Genomic DNA, 20,093 nt, shown 5'->3' on the forward strand with positions numbered 1-20,093 from the left:
AGATGCCATCTGCAGGAGTTATTGGAAGTTGTGTGTGCCTCCAGCACAATATAAACTACCCAACTGCTGTTTTACCCAACTCCCTTCAGGCCATTACCATGTCTGGAAGGCCAGCAAGGAGAGGCAGACAGGCGCGAGCCGATAAAAGAGGGCAAGCAGGCTCTGTGTCTAGAGACAACAGTGCTGGTCGTGGACGCGGTGCATTGTCATCAGCACGTGGCCATGGGACATGCTTGTCCTTCCTTTCGGCAGCTGGACATGTTGAACCGCAACATGCCAACGACTTGGTAGAGTGGATGACCAAGCCCTCTTCATCCTCCTCATCCTCTCTCACCCAGTCTCAGGGTAGTCGCAAAGCAGCTGCCAACGCATCGTCTTCCCTCCTCTCAATGTCATCATCAGTGACTCCTTCCCTAGACCCACCACGTCCTCCTGAGGAGTCTCCTGAACTCTTTGAGCACAGTGTTGGGTACATGCTCCAGGAGGATGCCCAGTGTTTGGTGGGCTCTGATGATGACACTCAGCTAGAGGAAGGCAGTAGCGTGAGCGCAGAGAGAGGGGATGCTCAAGAAGGACAGCAATCTGGCAGTCATGTTCCACAAGCTGCAGCATACTGCCAGGTTTGCTACAGCGATGAAGAGGGAGGGGATGATGAGGGCACTGACTCCACGTGGGTGCCTGGAAGGAGGGAGGAGGAGGAGGAGGAGGCGGCACATGTCCAACGAGGCAGGATGCCCTCCGGGGGCCAGCTTAGGGGCAGCACACCGACTGAATCACACCACAGAGCTCCGCCTGTGCAGAGCGCTGCCTCTGCGCGTTATTCTAAAAGTTCTTTGGTGTGGGCCTTTTTTGAGACGAGTGCATCAGATCGCACCGCTGCTATTTGCAACATATGTCTCAAGCGTATCTCACGTGGCCAAAACATCAGCCGCTTGGGCACCACATGCTTGACCAGACATATGTTGACCTGCCATGCAGCTCGTTGGCAAGCGTACCTCAAAGACCCACACCAAAGAACAAAGCGGACCTCTCCTTGCTCCTCATCAGCTGGCATCTCCAACCCCACTAGACCTTCAGTCCTCTCTGAAACCTGCTCTGAGAGGAATGAAGGTGTAGAATTAGGTGTGTCACAGCCAAGTGCTTCCGGGAACTCTGCTAGCGGTACACCCACGTCCGATTATAGCAGGCAAATGTCCCTGCCCCAGCTGCTGGACCGGCGGAAGAAGTTTACTCCCAGCCATCCACATGCCCAGCGGTTGAATGCTAGCTTGGCTAAATTGCTAGCACTTCAACTGCTGCCGTTTCAGTTGGTAGACTCGGCCCCCTTCCGTGAGTTTGTACAATGTGCGGTTCCTCAGTGGCAGGTCCCCAAACGCCACTTTTTCTCACGGAAGGCGATTCCGGCTCTCTACCGGCATGTGGAAGGCAATGTCCTTGCCTCGCTGGACAGGGCGGTCAGCGGTAAGGTGCATATTACCGCTGACTCATGGTCCAGCAGGCATGGACAGGGACGTTACCTGTCTTTCACGGCCCATTGGGTCACTCTTCTGGCTGCTGGGAAGGATGCAGGACAAGGTGCAGTAGTGTTGGAGGTTGTTCCGCCACCACGCCTCCAAAATGCTACTATTGGTTGTGACACACCTCTCTCCTCCACCCCCTCCTCTTCTTCCTCCATGGCCTCTTCCAGTGCTCTGTCCTCAGAACCAGCGGTGCTCCGTAGGCGTTCCAGGGGCTACGCAAGTACGCAGGCAAAACTATGCCATGCCGTGCTTGCGCTGGTTTGTTTGGGGGACAGGAGCCACACTGGGGCAGATGTTTTGTCAGCTCTGCAGGGGCAGGCCGAGAGGTGGTTGACGCCACGCCAGCTTAAGCCAGGAATGGTGGTTTGCGACAATGGCACCAACCTCCTCTCCGCCCTCCGACAGGGACAACTGACCCATGTGCCCTGTGTAGCTCACGTCCTTAACCTGGTGGTGCAGCGGTTCTTGGGCAGGTACCCCCGGCTTACAGGATGTCCTGAAGCAGGCCAGGAAAGTCTGTGTGCATTTCCGCCGATCATTTAATGCCTGTGCTCGGCTGGCTGAGCTCCAAAAGGAGTTGAACCTGCCCAAGAACCGCCTTATATGTGACATGCCCACCAGATGGAACTCAACATTGGCCATGCTGCAGCGGCTGCACACGCAGCAGAGGGCCATCAATCAGTACCTGTGCGACTACGGCACCAGGACAGGGTCAGGGAAGCTTGGTTTTTTCTCACCATGCCAGTGGGGCATGATAAGGGATGCATACACTGTCCTGTCACCGTTTGAGGAGGCCACAAGGATGGTGAGCAGTGACAGTGCATGCATCAGTGACACTGTACCTCTTGTCCACCTCTTGGAGCATACGCTGCGTGGAATAATGGACAGGGCACTTGAGGCAGAACAGAGGCAGGAAGAGGAGGACTTCCTTGCCTCTCAAGGCCCCCTTTATCCAGACAGTGTTCCTGCTGTGCCACCCATCACACAGGAAGAGGATGAGGAGGAGGAAGAGGAGGAGGAGGATGATTGTGTCAGCATGGAGGTGGAGGCTGGCACTCAGCATCAGCAGCAGCAGCAGCAGCAGCAGCAGTCTTATAGGGATGATTTACAGTCCCAAGAAACACGTGGACTTGTACGTGGCTGGGAGGAGGTAGCTGCGGATCATGTTGTCCTTAGTGACCCAGAGGACTCCGGACCGAATGCCTCAGCTAACCTACGCTGCATGGCCTCCCTGATCCTGCAAAGCCTGCGGAAGGATCCTCGTATTCTTCGGATCAAGGAGAGGGACCATTACTGGCTGGCCACTCTCCTTGATCCACGGTACAAGGGTAAGGTTGCCGACCTTATCTTGCCATCGCAGAGAGAGCAGAGGATGAGACATCTCCGGGAGGCCTTGCAGAAAGCTCTGTGCAACGCGTTCCCAGAGACTGGGAGGTTACAAACTCCTGGTCCTGGACAACGTGTTGCTGAGGCATCGGTCAGAAGGAGCGGTGGAGAAGGTGGCCATCTGACTGATGCTTTCAGACAAGAGGTTGCAGTGTGGTGGCACCAGCACCAGTGCCTAAGGCCCAATTTTTCTGCCCCTGTTTAACAGGGGCGTTTAAGTACAATTTTTGATGCAATGCTTTGCAGCAGGGCTAATTCCTGCAATAAAACTAGAGTATATGGAAGAGGTTGCAGTGTGGTGGCACCAGCACCAGTGCCTAAGGCCCAATTTTTCTGCCCCTGTTTAACAGGGACATGTAATTACAATTCTTGATATAATATTTCACAGGAGGGCCCCTTCCTGTGCCCACCCAGAGTAACGGTGAGGACTTATAGTGTTGTGGCACCCCCACCACAACCACCAAAGGTCAATTTTTCTACCACTGTTCAACAATGGCATGTAATTACAATTCTTGATATAATCGTTCACAGCAGGCAAAACCAACACCTTGTTCCCCCATTTCTGCAGAGCATATAAGGCAGACCCCTACTTTCAAACATCCAACTTACAAACATCTCCTACTTGCAAACGCAAGGAGACAGCAGCAAGTGAGATGAAAAAAGATGGACGACAAAACAAATTATACAGGGGTGATAACCCTTCCCTATGTTTTCCAAAAAGCTTAAAAAATTTTTTTTGACTGGAGCTACACTTTAAAAATGTACCAGTTGAAAATTACAAACAGATTCAACTTAACACAACAAACCTACACAGTCCCTGTCTTGTTTGCACCGCCTGTATACTGCTGTTCTGAGTATATAGGGCCTGGGGGCCACACGCATTTCCTTTTTTTAATATGGGTACAGGGTTCCCCTTAATATGCGTACAAGACCCAAATAGGCTGGTAATGGGCAGGGAGGGCTACCCATGCCATTTTTCTGAATGATTTTCAACCATATTGCAGGAACCAGATATAACATTAAAACCGCAAGCAGTTTTAAATGGTGTTATTTCCGTTTAATGTCATTTTGTGCAGGGACTGTTCTAAACACGGGAAACACGTGGCACTTCACAGGCATACTACAGACACCCCACAGGCACCATATTTAAAGGAATATTTCACTTTTTTTTTTCACTTTAATCGTCATTAAAATCAGTGCTCCCGCCAAAACGGACGTTTTTAAAACTTTTTTTAGCATTGACCCATGTCCCCTGGGGCAGGAGCCAGGTCTCTAAACCCTTTTTAGGACAGTATCTTGGATATTAGCCATTAAAATTAGCACTTTCCATTTCGAACGTTCGAGTCCCATAGACTTCAATGGGGTTCTAACGTTCGTAATGAACGTGGGGTCCGTTCGAAAGTTCTGGTGCGAACCGAACCGGGGGGTGTTCGGCTCATCCCTACTGGAGGCACACAAAACTTCCAATAACTCCTGCAGATGGCAAGTAGGGATGAGCCGAACACCCCCCGGTTCGGTTCGCACCAGAACTTGCGAACGACCCCCGTGTTCGTTACGAACGTTAGAACCCCATCGAAGTCTGTGGGACTCGAACGCTCGAAATGGAAAGTGCTAATTTTAACGGCTAATATGCAAGATAGTGTCCTAAAAAGGGTTTGGGGACCTGCCTCCTGCCTCAGGGGACATGGGTCACTGCAAAAAAAAGTTTTAAAAACGGCCGTTTTGGCGGGAGCACTGATTTTAATGACGATTAAAGTGAAAAAAAAAGGTGAAATATTCCTTTAAATATGGTGCCTGGGGGGTGTCTGTAGTATGCCTGTGAAGTGCCACGTGTTTCCCGTGTTTAGAACAGTCCCTGCACAAAATGACATTAAACGGAAATAACACCATTTAAAACTGCTTGCGGTTTTAATGTTATATCTGATTCCTGCAATATGGTTGAAAATCATTCAGAAAAATGGCATGGGTAGCCCTCCCTGCCCATTACCAGCCTATTTGGGTCTTGTACGCATATTAAGGGGAACCCCGTACCCATATTAAAAAAAGGACATGCGTGTGGCCCCCAGGCCCTATATACTCAGAACAGCAGTATACAGGCGGTGCAAACAAGACAGGGACTGTGTAGGTTTGTTGTGTTAAGTTGAATCTGTTTGTAATTTTCAACCGGTACATTTTTAAAGTGTAGCTCCAGTCCAAAAAACTATTTTTAAGCTTTTTGGAAAACATAGGGAAGGGTTATCACCCCTGTATAATTTGTTTTGTCGTCCATCTTTTTTCATCTCACTTGCTGCTGTCTCCTTGCGTTTGCAAGTAGGAGATGTTTGTAAGTTGGATGTTTGAAAGTAGGGGCCTGCCCTATATTATAGCGGTATGTACTGGGTACAGAGCACGCAGACAGCAAGCACTATCTCCTAACACTACTGACTGCAAGCTCTATTATTAACCATTTGACCACTGGGCACTTAAACACCCTTAATAACCAGACCAATTTTCAGCTTTTGGTGCCCTCACATTTTGAATGACAATTACTCAGTCATGCAACACTGGACCTATAGGAAATGTTTGTCCTTTTTTCACACAAATAGAGCTTTCTTTTGGTGGTATTTAATCACCTCTCAGTTTTTTATTTTTTGTGCTATAAAAGAAAAAAGACCGAAAATTCTGTGAGCGCCATCAGGCGTTCTGGAGCACCCAGGCCAATTCTGACATTTCTCTCCTACATGTAAAAATCATCATTTATTTGCTAGAAAATTACAGAGAACCCCAAAACATTATATATATATATATATATTTTTTAGCAAAGACCCTGGAGAACATTGTGGTCGTTGCAAATTTTTATCTCACACGGTATTTGCACAGCAATTTTTCAAACGCGTTTTTTTGGGGGAAAAAACAGTTTTGTGCTTAAAAAACAAACAAAAAAAACAGTAAAGTTAGCCCAATGTTTGCATAAAGTGAAAGATGAAGTTATGCTGAGTAAATAGATATCAAACATGTCACTCTTCAAAATTGCACATGCCCGTGGAATGGCGCCAAACGTCGCTACTTAAAAAATCCCCATAGGCGACGCTTTCAATTTTTTTTTACTGGTTACATGTTTTGAGTTGCAGAGGAGGTCTAGGACAAGAATTATTGCTCTCGCTCTAACGTTCTCGGCGATACCTCACATGTGTGGTTTGAACACCGGTTTCATATGTGGGCGGGGCTTACGCATGCGTTCGCTTCTGCATGCGAGCACATGGGGACATGGGCGCTTTAATTTTTTTTTTTTTTTTTTTTATTGTTCATTTTACTTTATTTATTTTAGTTTGACATTTTTTTCCCCAAAAATATATTTTTGATCACTTTTATTCCTATTACAAGGAATGTAAACATCCCTTGTAATAGGAATATGGGGTGACAGGTCATCTTTACAGTGAAATCTGGGGGTCAATATGACCCCACATCTCACCTCTAGGCTGGGAAGCCTGAAATAAAAAATAAAAAAAAGATTCTGGCTTTGATCGTACTGGAGAGTTGGTAGAAGCACCGGAGGGCGGTGAGGGGTGGGGGGCGTCTATGGCTGGGTATTTCAGGGTATCACCGAGTATGGCTGGGTATCTCCGAGTATGGCTGGGTATGGCAATTTATGGCAGGGTATTGCAGAGTATTGGGGGGTACTCCAGAGTAATGGCAGGGTACTGCAGAGTAATGGGGGTTACTGCAGAGTAATGGGGGGTACTGCAGAGTATTGGCAGGGTACTGCAGAGTAATGGCAGGGTACTACACTGCAGAGTAATGGCGGGGTACTGCAGAGTAATGGCGGGTACTGCACTGCAGAGTATAGGGGGGTACTGCAGAGTATTGGGGGGTACTGCAGAGTAATGGGGGGTACTGCAGAGTAATGGCAGGGTACTGCAGAGTAATGGGGGGTACTGCAGAGTAATGGCAGGGTACTGCAGAGTAATGCCAGGGTACTGCACTGCAGAGTAATGGCGGGGTACTGCAGAGTAATGGCGGGGTACTGCAGAGTAATGGCGGGGTACTGCAGAGTATGCACTGGTATTGCAGAGTATTGGCAGGGAATTGAGGGGTTAAATTCGGTGAGCAGCGATGTGGGCACTGCAGATGCAGCCCACATCGCTGCTGACACCGATCTCTTTCCCCTCCGCTGTACCGATCGGTACAGAGAGGGGAGGGAGGAACCGGCGTCATAACATGACGCCGGTTTGTTTACAAGTGATCACTCCGTCATTTGACGGAGCGATCACGTGGTAAACGGCCGCGACGAGCGGCCGTTTACCGTGATCCGTGATGCGCCGGGTCCTGTGGACCCGGCGGTCACGGATGCTCTCGAGTGCGCGCCCTAGGGGGCGCGCGAGAGCAGAATTCTGGGAGGCCGTTAATTAACGGCCTCTCAGAGTTAAACAACCGCCCTGAAGCCGTTAATCGGCAATGGGCAGTTGTTAAGTGGTTAAAGCTAGATCACTAGCTATATAGGTGAGGTGAATATAGTGGTGTATACTGCGGTCAGGGCACAGACAACAACCACTACACAGCAGCAAGATAGGAAATCAGCCAAAAACGATCGGTGTGTACTGTGTTGAAGGTACACAGAACACCCACTGCTTCAGATGCTAACACACTACACGAGGCCGCCTCAAAGGCGGCCTTATATAGTGTGGGGCGTGCACTACACAGCCTGAGCTATGATTGGCCACAGGCAGGATGCCTGTGGCCAATCATGGCTCTCCTCGCTGCTGGCGCTGCGATTGGCCAAGCATGCGGGGTCACAGTGCATGCTTGGCCAATCATGGGGCAGCAATGCACTGCGCCACCGCAGTGCATTGTGGTCCGCGCGCGCGCCACTCGAATTGTGACGCGAACGGCCCAAACGTTCGGAATTCGCCGAACGCCCGAACACCCAATGTTCGAGTCGAACGTACGTTCGACTCGAACACGAAGCTCATCCCTAATGGCAAGTGGGCTCAAATAGAGAACAGCTATGTAGGTGGATATAGCGGTATGTACTGGGTACAGAGCACGCAGACAGCACGCACTAGCTCCTAACACTACTGACTGCAAGCTCTATTATAAAAGATAAATCACTAGCTATATAGGTGAGGTGAATATAGCGGTGTATACTGCGGTCAGGGCATGCAGACAACAACCACTACACAACAGCAAGATCGAAAATCGGCCGAAAACGATCGGTGTGTACTGTGTTGAAGGTACACAGAACACCCACTGCTTCAGACGCCAACACACTACACAAGGCCGCCGCGCTGGCGGCCTTATATAGTGTGGGGTGTGCCCTACACAGCCTGAGCTCTGATTGGCCACAGGCATCCTGCCTGTGGCCAATCATGGCTCTCCTCGCTGCTGGCGCTGCGATTGGCCAAGCATGCGGGGGTCACAGTGCATTCTTGAGCCAGCAATGCACTGCGCCATCGCAGTGCATTGTGGGCCATGAGCGCCACACGAATTTGGCGCGAACGGACCAAAATGTTCGGACTTCGAACGGACGAACAGCCGATGTTCGAGTCGAACGTATGTTCGACTCGAACACGAAGCTCATCCCTAGCCTCCAGCACAATATACACTACCCAATTGCTGGTTTTCCCATCTCCCTTCAGGCCATTACCATGTCTGGAAGTCCAACAAGGAGAGGCAAATAGGCGCGAGCCGATAAAAGAGGGCAAGCAGGCTCTGTGTCTAGAGACGACAGTGCTGGTCGTGGAAGCGGTGCATCGTCATCATCAGCACGTGGCCATGGGACACGTTTGTCCTTCTTTTCGGCAGCTGGACATGTTGAGCCGCATCATGCCGAAGACTTGGTAGAGTGGATGACCAAGCCCTCTTCATCCTCCTCATCCTCTCTCACCCAGGCTCAGGGTACTAGCAAAGCAGCTGCCAATGCATTGTCTTCCCTCCTGTCTTTCCTCAATGTTATCATCAGTGACTCCTTCCTTAGACCCACCACATCCTCCTGAGGAGTCCCCTGAACTCTGAGCACAGTGTTGGGTACATGCTCCAGGAGGATGCCCAGTGTTTTGTAGGCTCTGATGATGATACTCAGCTAGAGGAAGGCAGTAGGGTGAGCGCAGAGAGAGGGGATGCTCAAGGAGGACAGCAATCTGGCAGTCATGTTCCACAAGCTGCAGCATACTGCCAGGTTTGCTCCAGCGATGAAGAGGGAGGGGATGATGAGGGCACTGACTCCACGTGGGTGCCTGGTAGGAGAGAGGAGGAGGAGGCACATGTCCAACCAGGTAGGGCAAGCTTAGGGGCAGCACACCGTCTGAATCACACCGCAGAGCTCCATCTGTGCAGGGCGCTGCCTCTGTGCGTTATTCTAAAAGTTCTTTGGTGTGGGCCTTTTTTGAGATGGGTGCATCAGATCGCACCGCTGCTATTTGCAACATATGTCTCAAGCGTATCTCGCATGGCCAAAACATCAGCCGCTTGGGCACCACGTGTTTGACCAGACATATGTTGACCTGCCATGCAGCTTGTTGGCAAGCGTACCTCAAAGACCCACACCAAAGAACAAAGCGGACCTCTTCTTGCTCCTCATCAGCTGGGATCTCCAACCCCACTAGACCTTCAGTCCTCTCTGAAACCTGCTCTAAGAGGAATGAAGGTGTAGAATTAAGTGTGTCACAGCCAAGTGCTTCCGGGCACTCTGCTAGCAGTACACCCACGTCCGATTATAGCAGGCAAATTTCCCTGCCCTAGCTGCTGGACCGTCAAAAGAAGTTCACTCCCAGCCATCCACATGCCCAGTGATTGAATGCTAGCTTGGCTAAATTGCTAGCACTTCAAGTGCTGCCTTTTAATTTGGTAGACTCGGCCCCCTTCCGTGAGTTTGTACAATGTGTGGTTCCTCAGTGGCAGGTCCCCAAACGCCACTTTTTCTCACGGAAGGCGATTCCGGCTCTCTACCGGCATGTGGAAGGCACTGTCCTTGTCTCGCTGGACAGGGCGGTCAGCGGTAAGGTGCATATTACTGCTGACTCATGGTCCAGCAGGCATGGAAAGGGACGTTACCTGTCTTTCACGGCCCATTTCACGGCCCAGCTGGGAAGGATGCAGGACAAGGTGCAGTAGTGTTGGAGGTTGTTCCACCACCACGCCTCCAAAATGCTACTACTGGTTGTGACACACCTCTCTCCTCCACCCCCTCCTCTTCTTCTTCCTCTATGACCTCTTCCAGTGCTCTGTCCTCAGAACCAGTAGTGCTCCGTAGGCGTTCCAGGGGCTACGCAAGAACGCAGGCAAAACTATGCCATGCCGTGCTTGCGCTGGTTTGTTTGGGGGACAGGAGCCAAACTAGGACAGATATTTTGTCAGCTCTGCAGGGGCAGGCCGAGAGGTGGTTGATGCCACGCCAGCTTAAGCCAGGAATGGTGATTTGCGACAATGGCACCAACCACCTCTCTGCCCTCCGACAGGGACAACTGACCCATGTTCCCTGTGTGGCTCACGTCCTTAACCTGGTGGTGCAATGGTTTGAGGAGGCCACAAGGATGGTGAACAGTGACAGTGCATGCATCAGTGACACTGTACCTCTTGTCCACCTGTTGGAGCATACGCTGCGTGGAATAATGGACAGGGCACTTGAGGCAGAACAGAGGCAGGAAGAGGAGGACTTCCTTGCCTCTCAAGGCCCCCTTTATCCAGACAGTGTTCCTGCTGTCCCACCCATAACACAGGAAGAGGACGAGGAGGAGGAGGATGATTTTGTCAGCATGGAGGTGGAAGCTGGCACTCAGCATCAGCAGCAGCAGTCTTGTAGGGATGATTTACAGTCCCAAGAAACCCCTGGACTTGTACGTGGCTGGGAGGAGGTAGCTGCGGATCATGTTGTCCTTAGTGACCTTGAGGACTCCGGACCGAATGCATCAGCTAACCTACGCTGCATGGCCTCTCTGATCCTGCAAAGCCTGTGGAAGGATCCTCTTATCCTTCGAATCAAGGAGAGGGACCATTACTGGCTGGCCACTCTCCTTGATCCACGGTACAAGGGTAAGGTTGCCGACCTTATCTTGCCATCGCAGACGGAGCAGAGGATTAGACATCTCCGGGAGGCGTTTCAGAAAGGTCTGTGCAACGCATTCCCAGAGACTGGGAGGTTACAAACTCCTGGTCCTGGACAACGTGTTGCTGAGGCATCGGTCAGAAGGAGCGGTGGAGAAGAAGGTGGCCGTCTGACCGATGCGTTCAGACAATTTTTTAGTCCGCAGCCCCAAGGTATGATCGGTTCCAGCAAACATCGCCAGCGTCTGATTTACATGAATACCTAGGGGCAAGGTCAGACTTGGACACCTTTCCCACCGAAAATCCTCTGGCTAACTGGGTCTTGAGGATGGGTCACTGGCCAGAGGTTGCACAGTATGCAATTGAGCTACTGGCCTGTCCTGCACCCAGCGTCAGAACGCACCTTCAGTGCTGCTGGTGGCTTTGTTACCGATCACAGGATGCGCCTGTCCACCGACTTAGTTGATCGACTGACCTTCATCAAGATGAATCAGTCTTGGATCACCCACAGCTACCAAGCACCTGAAGCTGATGTAACCGAATATTTTTTTTTTAAAATATCACATCCCTTCAAGACTGCGTATGCTGATGCTGAGTGACTGTCCTGTTATGTTGATTGTCTATCCTCTTCCTCCTCCGCTGATATGTTGAAAGAACATTTTTGGTCCTGGGTGATGCCACCAGCCCAATTTTTCAATCGTTTAACAGGGGCGCTTAATTACAATTTTTGATGCAATGCTTTGCAGCAGGGCTCATTCCTGCCCCACAACTAGAGTATATGGGATAGGTTGCAGTGTCGTGGCACCAGCACCAGTGCCAGCAGCCCAATTTTTCTGCCCCTGTTTAACAGGGGCATGTAATTACAATTCTTGATATAATATTTCACAGCAGGGCCCGTTCCTGTGCCCACCCAGAGTAACTGTGAGAACTTATAGTGTTGTGGCACCAGCACAAGCACCACAAGCACCAAAGGTCAATTTTTCTACCACTGTTCAACAATGGCATGTAATTACAATTTTTGATATACCGTATGTACTTGAGTATAGGTCGATCCAAACATAAGCCGAGGCCCCTAATTTACCACAAAAAAACTGGGAAAACGTATTGACTCGAGTATAAGCCGGGGTGGGAAATGCAGCAGATCTGCCTACCTCACTGTGTCCTGTGTATACCTCCCTGTGTCCATTGCAGCCTACCTGTGCTAATCTTCATCCTCTGTGTCCTGTGCATGCCTCCGTGTGCCCATCTACAGCCACCGATCAGCATGTCATAAAAACATATGGCGGCCATTCCAGTATTCAAAAGCCGCGCCTCCTCCTCGTCTGATAGGCAGAACACTCAATTTCCCAGCAGTCAGTGTTCAGTCTATAACGGACATCCCCTCATCCTCATACCTCAGACGAGGATGAGGGGATGTCCGTGATAGGCTGAAAACTGACTGCTGGGAAATTGAGTGTTATGCCTATCACAGACGAGGAGGAGGCGTAGCTTTTAAATACTGGAATGGCCGCTGTATGTTTTTATGACACGCTGGCCACCGTCTGTCTACATGACATGCCTGATCAGGTAGGTGACTCGAGTATAAGCAGAGGGGGGCACTTTCAGCCTAAAAAAAGGGCTGAAAATCTCGGCTTATACTCGAGTATATATGGTAATCGTTCACAGCAGGGCGCTCCAGCGCCCACCAAGAGTCACTTTGAGGGCTTACAATGTTGTGGCAACACCAACACCTTGTTCCGCCATTTCTGCAGAGCATATAGGGCAGGCCCCTACTTTCAAACATCCAACTTACAAACGTCTCCTACTTGCAAATGGAAGGAGACAACAGGAAGTGAGATGAAAAAAGACGGACGGCAAAACAAATACAGGGGTGATAACCCTTCCCTATGTTTTCCAAAAAGCTTAAAAATAGATTTTTTGACTGGAGCTACACTTTAAAAATGTACCAGTTCAAAATTACACACAGATTCTACTTAACACAACAAATCTACACAGTCCCTGTCTTGTTTGCACCGCCTGTATACTGCTGTTCTGAGTATATAGGGCCTGGGGGCCCCACGTCTTTCCTTTTTTTAATTAGCTCATGCTAATTAGGGTAGGTTTTAGTCTTCTACTGTATTATAAATACTTGGCATTTTGGTTCTAATAAATCAGTCCATGTTGAGCAGCTAAGCAAGCGTCTTCTTGTTTTGTGCTTGTGAGCGGTTGGAATATCTGATATCTATATTCAGAATTAGGAAGCGGTATACTGACAGAAGCACTCAGTCGGAGTGTAGGGATCGGTTCTGTCACATTGGTGGCAAGCAGTGGGTTGCTTCCTGCAGTCTGGGACATCCAAACCTCCACTGGGATCCAAGATTAGGATAGCAGACTTAAGTCACCCCAGCGGAGATATGGACCTGGCATCAGAGTTCCTGGGGCTGCTGCGGATCGTCCTTTCAGCATACACCAGGACTGTGTCTGAGGATGAATACCTGGAGCTCAGGCAGCGGATTCGAGTGGAGCTCTGGATTGGAGCCCTCCAGCTCACTGGTATAAAACAGGGCAAGTGCTTTACAATCCAAGAGCAACGGGCCAGTCACCAACGGGCATTGCGGATGGCATTCCTGGGAGAGTGGCCCCAGGAGCAATGGATGACTGAGTTGGACAGGCTGGTCCAGCAGGAGATAGAGCCGGACAATCATTATCAGGCTCTCCAAAGAGCAAGGATATTTAGGGGAGACAGCAGAATGCTCTCCGGAGGGATATGACTTTGGAGGCCCTGGATTGCTGTGGGAGAGCCTTACAGAGCCTTACAGATCGTTTTGTGTTTGGCGATGAAGGGGAACCTACCCTTGAGGACCTGCGAGAATATAGAGAGGCTATGCTCGGTCTTGCAGGGGTCTCAGAGCTTAAACCTGATCTGGACCATTTGTTAAGGAAGGAACAGCATCTGGAAAGGGCATACAGGAAACTGCTAGAACACGTTCAGCAGCATGCCAGAGAATCGGCAGTGGAAACTCCGGAGATTGTCGTCCCCAAACCTGAAGTTCTGACAACAGGGCAGAGTTCTGCTAACTTCTGCCCAGCACCCACAGTGGCCTTGGCCTTCTTTAGAGAAGAGGTAGTCGGCATTTCTCCCACAACACTGACAGGGAAATGTGATTTTCTGCCAGCAGCATCTATGGAGTTGCAACAAACTTCTACAGCTGAAGATCTGGTAACTGAACAGAGGGTCCAAGACCTCTGTCCCACACTTTTAGCAATTCCAGAGACTGGGGATTTAATAGACGTTTCTGTAGAGGAGGAACCACCTAGCAAGCCCCCAGGAGAAGTGCTGGCAACTGGAAAGAGGGTCTAAGACCTCTGCCACACACCTGCAGCAATTCTGGAGGCCGAGGGTGAGGAGGTGGCAGTCTATCACGAGCTGAAGCTCAGCATCCAAGGAGAGAATGCAGTTTTCACTTCACAACTGCAGCTTGATCTGGTGTCAGTGGATGGGCCTGTGGTTTCCACTAACAGAACACCAGCAGAAGCGCTGGCAACCGGGCAGAGTGCTACCAACCTCTGCCCAGCACCGGCAACAACTGCGGAGTTCCAGGGAGCTGGGGCAGTGAGCCTCTCTCCCCAACAGTTAGCTGGAGCAGATGATGTAGAGAAGCTCCTACACCCCACTGAACTGCTGGAAACGGAACAGAGCGCTGCTGGCCTCTGCCCACAACAAACAGAGGACAGATTTCCTGTAAAGGTGGATGGGACTTCAGTCTCCACCTGTATACCCCAGGGAGTCTGGGCAGTTGGCCCAGATGCCCAACAGAATGGCGGACTGAGCCCAACCACCCTGTCTTCTCTCCAGTGGCTGAAAGGACTCCAGGGAGAAGGGGCAGTCCACACCTCTCCCCAGCATCAGGCATGTTCTCTGAGAGATGCAGAGGTTGGCTGGGTGAGGAATACTCTGTTTGGGACAATTTGTTTGGGGTACTGTGTGGATACCAGCATTAGAGGACTGGAACCCCTGACTAACTTCGGAGTCAACCCGTCTGGGGTCTCCTCCTGTGTTAGTCTCCTGCCGAAAGGGCAGATGTGTGACAGACCTAGCCGGGACACAGGCTTTTTAAGATGACTGAATGCAAGCCTCTTGCCGACTGATTATGGGCCCTGGATTTTAAGGGGTACAGGGTGAATGAGAACCCCACTATAATCTGTGCTAGTCAGATTCAATGATGTATATATGATGTATATATAATGTGTGTTGTCTCATGCTGTTGGGACACACACTGTCAAATGCTAATGTCATGAACTCCAGCCACCTGTCTTTTGGCTTGTATAATGTAAATGAGTCTAGTCTGGCTTGTAATGGTATTCCACACATTGTTGTTTGGGCTGATTAACCCCGTGTTGATGTTTATGGTAATGTTTATTGAATTGTTAGTGAGCTAGGAGCCGAAAAGTCTTATCTCTCAGTCAACTAGTCTGAGTGTTGATTTAGATAATTAGCTCATTAGGTTAGGTTTTAGTCTTCTACTGTATTATAAACACTTGGCATTTTGGTTCTAATAAATCAGTCCATGTTTCCATGTTTAGCAGCTAAGCATGTGTCATCTTGTTTTGTGCTTGTGAGCGGTTGGAATATCTGATATCTATATTCAGAATTAGGAAGCGGTATACAGACGGAAGCACTCAATCGGAGTGTATGGATCGGTTCCATCACAGGGGGTACAAAGGTTGACGTGGGGGGGTAAAAAAAGGTGGACGGAAGGATAAAGAGATGAATGTGGGTGGGGGGAATACAGAGGTGGATGGGGGAATATACAGGTGATCTGTGGATGGGGGGGATGCAGAGGTGAACATGGATGGGGGGGTAATACAGAGGTGGATGGGGAAAACAAAGGTGAACATGGGGGGTACAGAGGTGGACGGCAAGATATAGAGATGAACATGGATGGGGGGTACAGAGGTGGAGGGGTGGTACAAAGGTGGATGGAGGGGTACAGAGAGGAGCTGTGGATGGGGGGGCTACAGAGGTAGACAGGGAATACAGAAGTGAGCTGTGGATGGAGGGGTACAGAGGTGAATGTGGAATACAGAGGTGAGCTGTGGGTGGAGGGGGGTATAGAGGTGAGCTGTAGATGAGGGAGCAGAGATAAGCAAATTGATGTGCAGAGGTGACCAATAGATGGTTACTTTGGGGGAGGGGGGAGTATATGCAAGTAGTGCCCCTTGTGCTGATTTTTTCTGTGCCCTGTATGATACAAACACCTCAAAGTACACACCCCAATCCCAAACTCCCCTATCCCCCCCATCATCTTGGACTCCGCTTTCTCCCCCCCCCTCCCTACCCACCCATCATCCTGGACTTCTCTATCTCTTCCCCCATCATTCTTAATATTATTAGGGATTTATATAGTGCCAACAGTTTGTGCAGTGCTTTACAACACAAGGGCAGACAGTACAGTTACAATACAATGCAATACATACGTTTACGCGTGTGTTTTTTTTTTTTGAATGTTGGGGTGGAGAGACAATGTGCATGGGGGGGCCCAAGAATTTTTTTGCCCAGGGCCCAATCAATAGCAAAGACGGCCCTTCTCAGAGTAAGATTCCACGACACCTTCCAGTGGGCCTCCTACAACCCATACCCAATGGAGAGAGGCCCTGAACCCACCTGTCTATGGATTTCTCTGTGGAGTTGCCCAACTCCCAAGACACTGTTATCCTTATGGTGGTTGACCAGTTCTCAAAGATGTGTCATTGTATTCCACTTAAGAGGTTGCCTACCTCTAAGGAACTGGCTTCCATTTTTGCTCGAGAGATCTTTCGCTTACATGGGCTACCGAAGGTGATTGTCTCGGACAGGGGCAGTCAGCTTGTCTCCCAGTTCTGGTGAGCCTTTTGTGCACAGTTGGGAATCCAGCTTGCTTTCGCAGAGTGAGCCAATCAGTCCTTGGAGCAATTTCTACATTGCTATATTTCTGACAACCATAACAACTGGTCAGACCTATTACCTTGGGCAGAGTTTGCTCACAACAGTGCCTTGAATTCTGCCTCCCGATTGTCTCCATTTATGGCAAATTATGGTTTCCAATCTTCCATGTTGCTTGACTCGTTTGTTCCGCAGAGTATTCCTGCATTAGAGGAGCATCTCCGTGGTCTTCGTTCCACTTGGGTACAAGTCAAGGAGGCTTTGCGTCTTGCTAATGACAGGTACAGACTCCATGCTGACCGCAACGCCTGCCTGCGCCTTCCTACCAGGTTGGGGACAGGGTCTGGCTGTCATCTCGCAACCTCCGGCTTCATGTTCCCTCACTTAAGTTTGCACCTCGGTTTATTGGGCCTTTCCGTATCCTGTGCAGGATTAACCCAGCGGCTTACGCGTTGAACCTTCCCCCTAGTATGAGCATCTCAAATGTGTTTCATGTCTTTTTATTGAAACCGTTGGTCTGCAACCGATTTACCACCTCGGTGCCACGTCCTCACCCTATTCAGGTTAAGAACCATGAGGAGTATGAAGTACAATCCATTGTTGACTCCCATAGGTTCCTTGGGCGTGTACAGTACCTGGTGCATTGGAAGGGGTACGGTCTGGAGGAACACTCCTGGGTTTCATCCTGTGGCGTACATGCCCCTGTCCTCCTCTGCAAGTTCCATAGACTGTTTCCCCTCAAGCCCGGTGGCCCTCCAAGGGAGAGGGGTCTTTGAGGAGGGGGTACCGTCAGGGGTGCCTTAGCCCTTCCTTCTCTGAGCTGGCTGCTCAGCTGTCGGCTTATTGCCAGCTCTCATCTCTCTCCACAGTTACCCAGCTGTTCCTGATCTTGCTCGTCTGACCTGCCTACTTAAAGCTGTCCAGCTCACTTCATCTCTGCCTTCACCTTGGTCACATCACAAGAAACCATCTCCTGCGTAAAGGCTGGCTTGCTGACATTCCTTCTGGCTCCTTATCCTGTTTGCTGTTGCTCCACTTGGATCCCTGACTTCTGGCCTGGCTGATTACCCGATCTGGTTATTGAACTCTGGACTGGCTGACTACTCGATCTGGTTACTGGACTATGCATTGACTATGCTTACTCTGCCTTTTTTATTAATAAACAAGTGTGATTTAATTGTACTTCTGTCTCAGTCTGATTCATGGTTTCTGACCGATTCCCCAGAATTTCAGATCACTGGGGTTTTTATTGTGGCATAACAGGAAATGTTTTGATACGCTGTGCTTGTCATGTCCATTAATGATATTTTGGACATGTTCCTTGATGCGCACCTTTAGTGGTCTTTTGGTGCGCTCAATGTTCTGTAAACCGCAGTGGCATTCAATGGCATATACAGCCCCTTCCGTGTTGCAGCAAATAAAATCCTTAACCTCATAAGAATAGCCCCATAAGTTTATTTTCATTTGGGCGTTTAAATGATGTTCCAAATACGATTATTAACAGATTTGACAAGGGATATAAAAAGGGAGGAATTGGAGAAATGTAGGGGAGGACTATAGAAGAGATGACAGTAAGATGATAAGAGACCAAAAACCTTGATGTTGCAATTATTTTTGGGCACCAATATAAGGGTGTTGAGTACATTCTGATGAAATACTTGCTACATTCTGCATAAAGATCGTGTTTTGGGTAAATTATTACTGAAAAAGTCCATGATCATAAATAGGAAATCTCCTCAGCGAGTGGGTCGATGTCTGGCTCCCTCCGTAGCGGTCGGTATCCATTAGTAACCGGATGTTATGGAGATCTATTGTATGGCAACGAGGTGTGTGAAGTGAGAGAATTAAAAAGTGCATGCATGAGGTTGGCGCTATTTGCATGACGGGACCCTGTTCTGTTACATGCTGGACTGGTAGAGAGGGCTCAGACACAGCACATACCTCCTAATGCAACATACATCAGATACAGTGTGTAGTGACATGGAACAAGTAGCTTCTCAGAGGAACTCTGTATTAACACGAAAAGTACCTCCACATGCTGGACAATTGTGCTCTACTGGTGGGGAAGGCTTCCTGTTGTCAGGGATTCCCTGATCAACACTACCTATTTTAATGGGGGAAACAAGCAATTGATGGTGGCCCATGGTTGCAGGAAAGAAAATTGCTCAATGTATGGCCTAACTAACATTCGACTTCGGAAGGTAAGAAGTTTAATAAACAAAAACCACATGTATTGGTAGAAATTCATACATTTGAGAAACATATTCCATCCTGATAGTTGGTTAGCAATAATGTTATTACAATGCAAAATGTTGAATGAAATTCTATTAGGGAATACTTAGCTTTGGTCAAAAGTAATGATTGGCCAATCTTTCCCACAATGCTGATTGAGGCTGTTAGTGAAAAATTCCTCCATGGCAACAGAGTGCCTCTAGTATGTGGCCATCTCTGCTCCCAACCACAAGCCCCATCTTCATTAGTTTTAACCATTTTATTGCCATGACATGTAGGACACATGCTTGGCAGTCAAATGGTTAAAAAAAAACTATAAAAATAAAACATAGCCAAATACACTATTTTTCAATTGAATATTCTTAAACAAAACACAACACAATATGTTCTAGCTGTGGGATTACCTTAAAAGAGATGTATGTTTTTTTGTTTTTCAAGGATCATACTTACCTAGGTGGATGCAGCATCGGTCCGATGCTGCATTTGTCAACTGGCGCCTCTAACACTGATAACACTGCAATTGCTGGATTCTCACAGCTCCCCAAGTAGAGAGCTGCTGACTGTTTGTTAGCAGCTCTCTGCTCTGCCCCCCAGCGCTCACTGAAGTGCTGGGCTGTGGAGGGGGTAGGATCGGTCAGCTCAGGCTTTCAGCAGCTCACTGAGAGGCTGAGCTGGGTGCCAGTCCAGGCATGTGGGCAGATCCTGACTCCATTGTTATGATCTTGCCTGAGCCTGGACCAGCTCTGTGACGTCAGCAGACAGCAGAGTTTAGCCCACTGTCTGCTTAAAACGGGTCACAGGAGTGCAGAACAAACTGCACTCCTGGGATCCACAGGAGAAGTACAGCCAAACGAACTTAAACATGTGTCTATGTGTTGTTTTTACACCTGATATGCAAATTCTTATCTCAGGCAACTGACTTACTAAGTAGTGAATGAAAAATAAGAATAAAAACTCCAAAGAAAAAATCAAATAGAAGCTGGCAGTGGCAGCTGCCATATTTATCCTAAAAGATTTTAACATTTTTCTCTTAA

At 49.2% G+C, this 20,093-nt stretch overlaps 1 protein-coding gene across 1 annotated transcript in view; it reads right to left on the reverse strand.

Annotated features, from left to right (window-relative positions):
• GIPC3 (GIPC PDZ domain containing family member 3) overlaps positions 1-20,093 on the reverse strand; it is a 1,281,857-nt gene that overhangs the window by 880,987 nt on the left and 380,777 nt on the right. The window lies entirely within an intron of this gene.

This window comes from Lithobates pipiens, unplaced genomic scaffold (genome assembly GCF_037356315.1).
Source record: "Lithobates pipiens isolate NorthernLeopardFrog02 unplaced genomic scaffold, aLitPip1_a1.2 Scaffold_13, whole genome shotgun sequence".
Classification (NCBI taxonomy): Eukaryota; Metazoa; Chordata; class Amphibia; order Anura; family Ranidae; genus Lithobates; species Lithobates pipiens.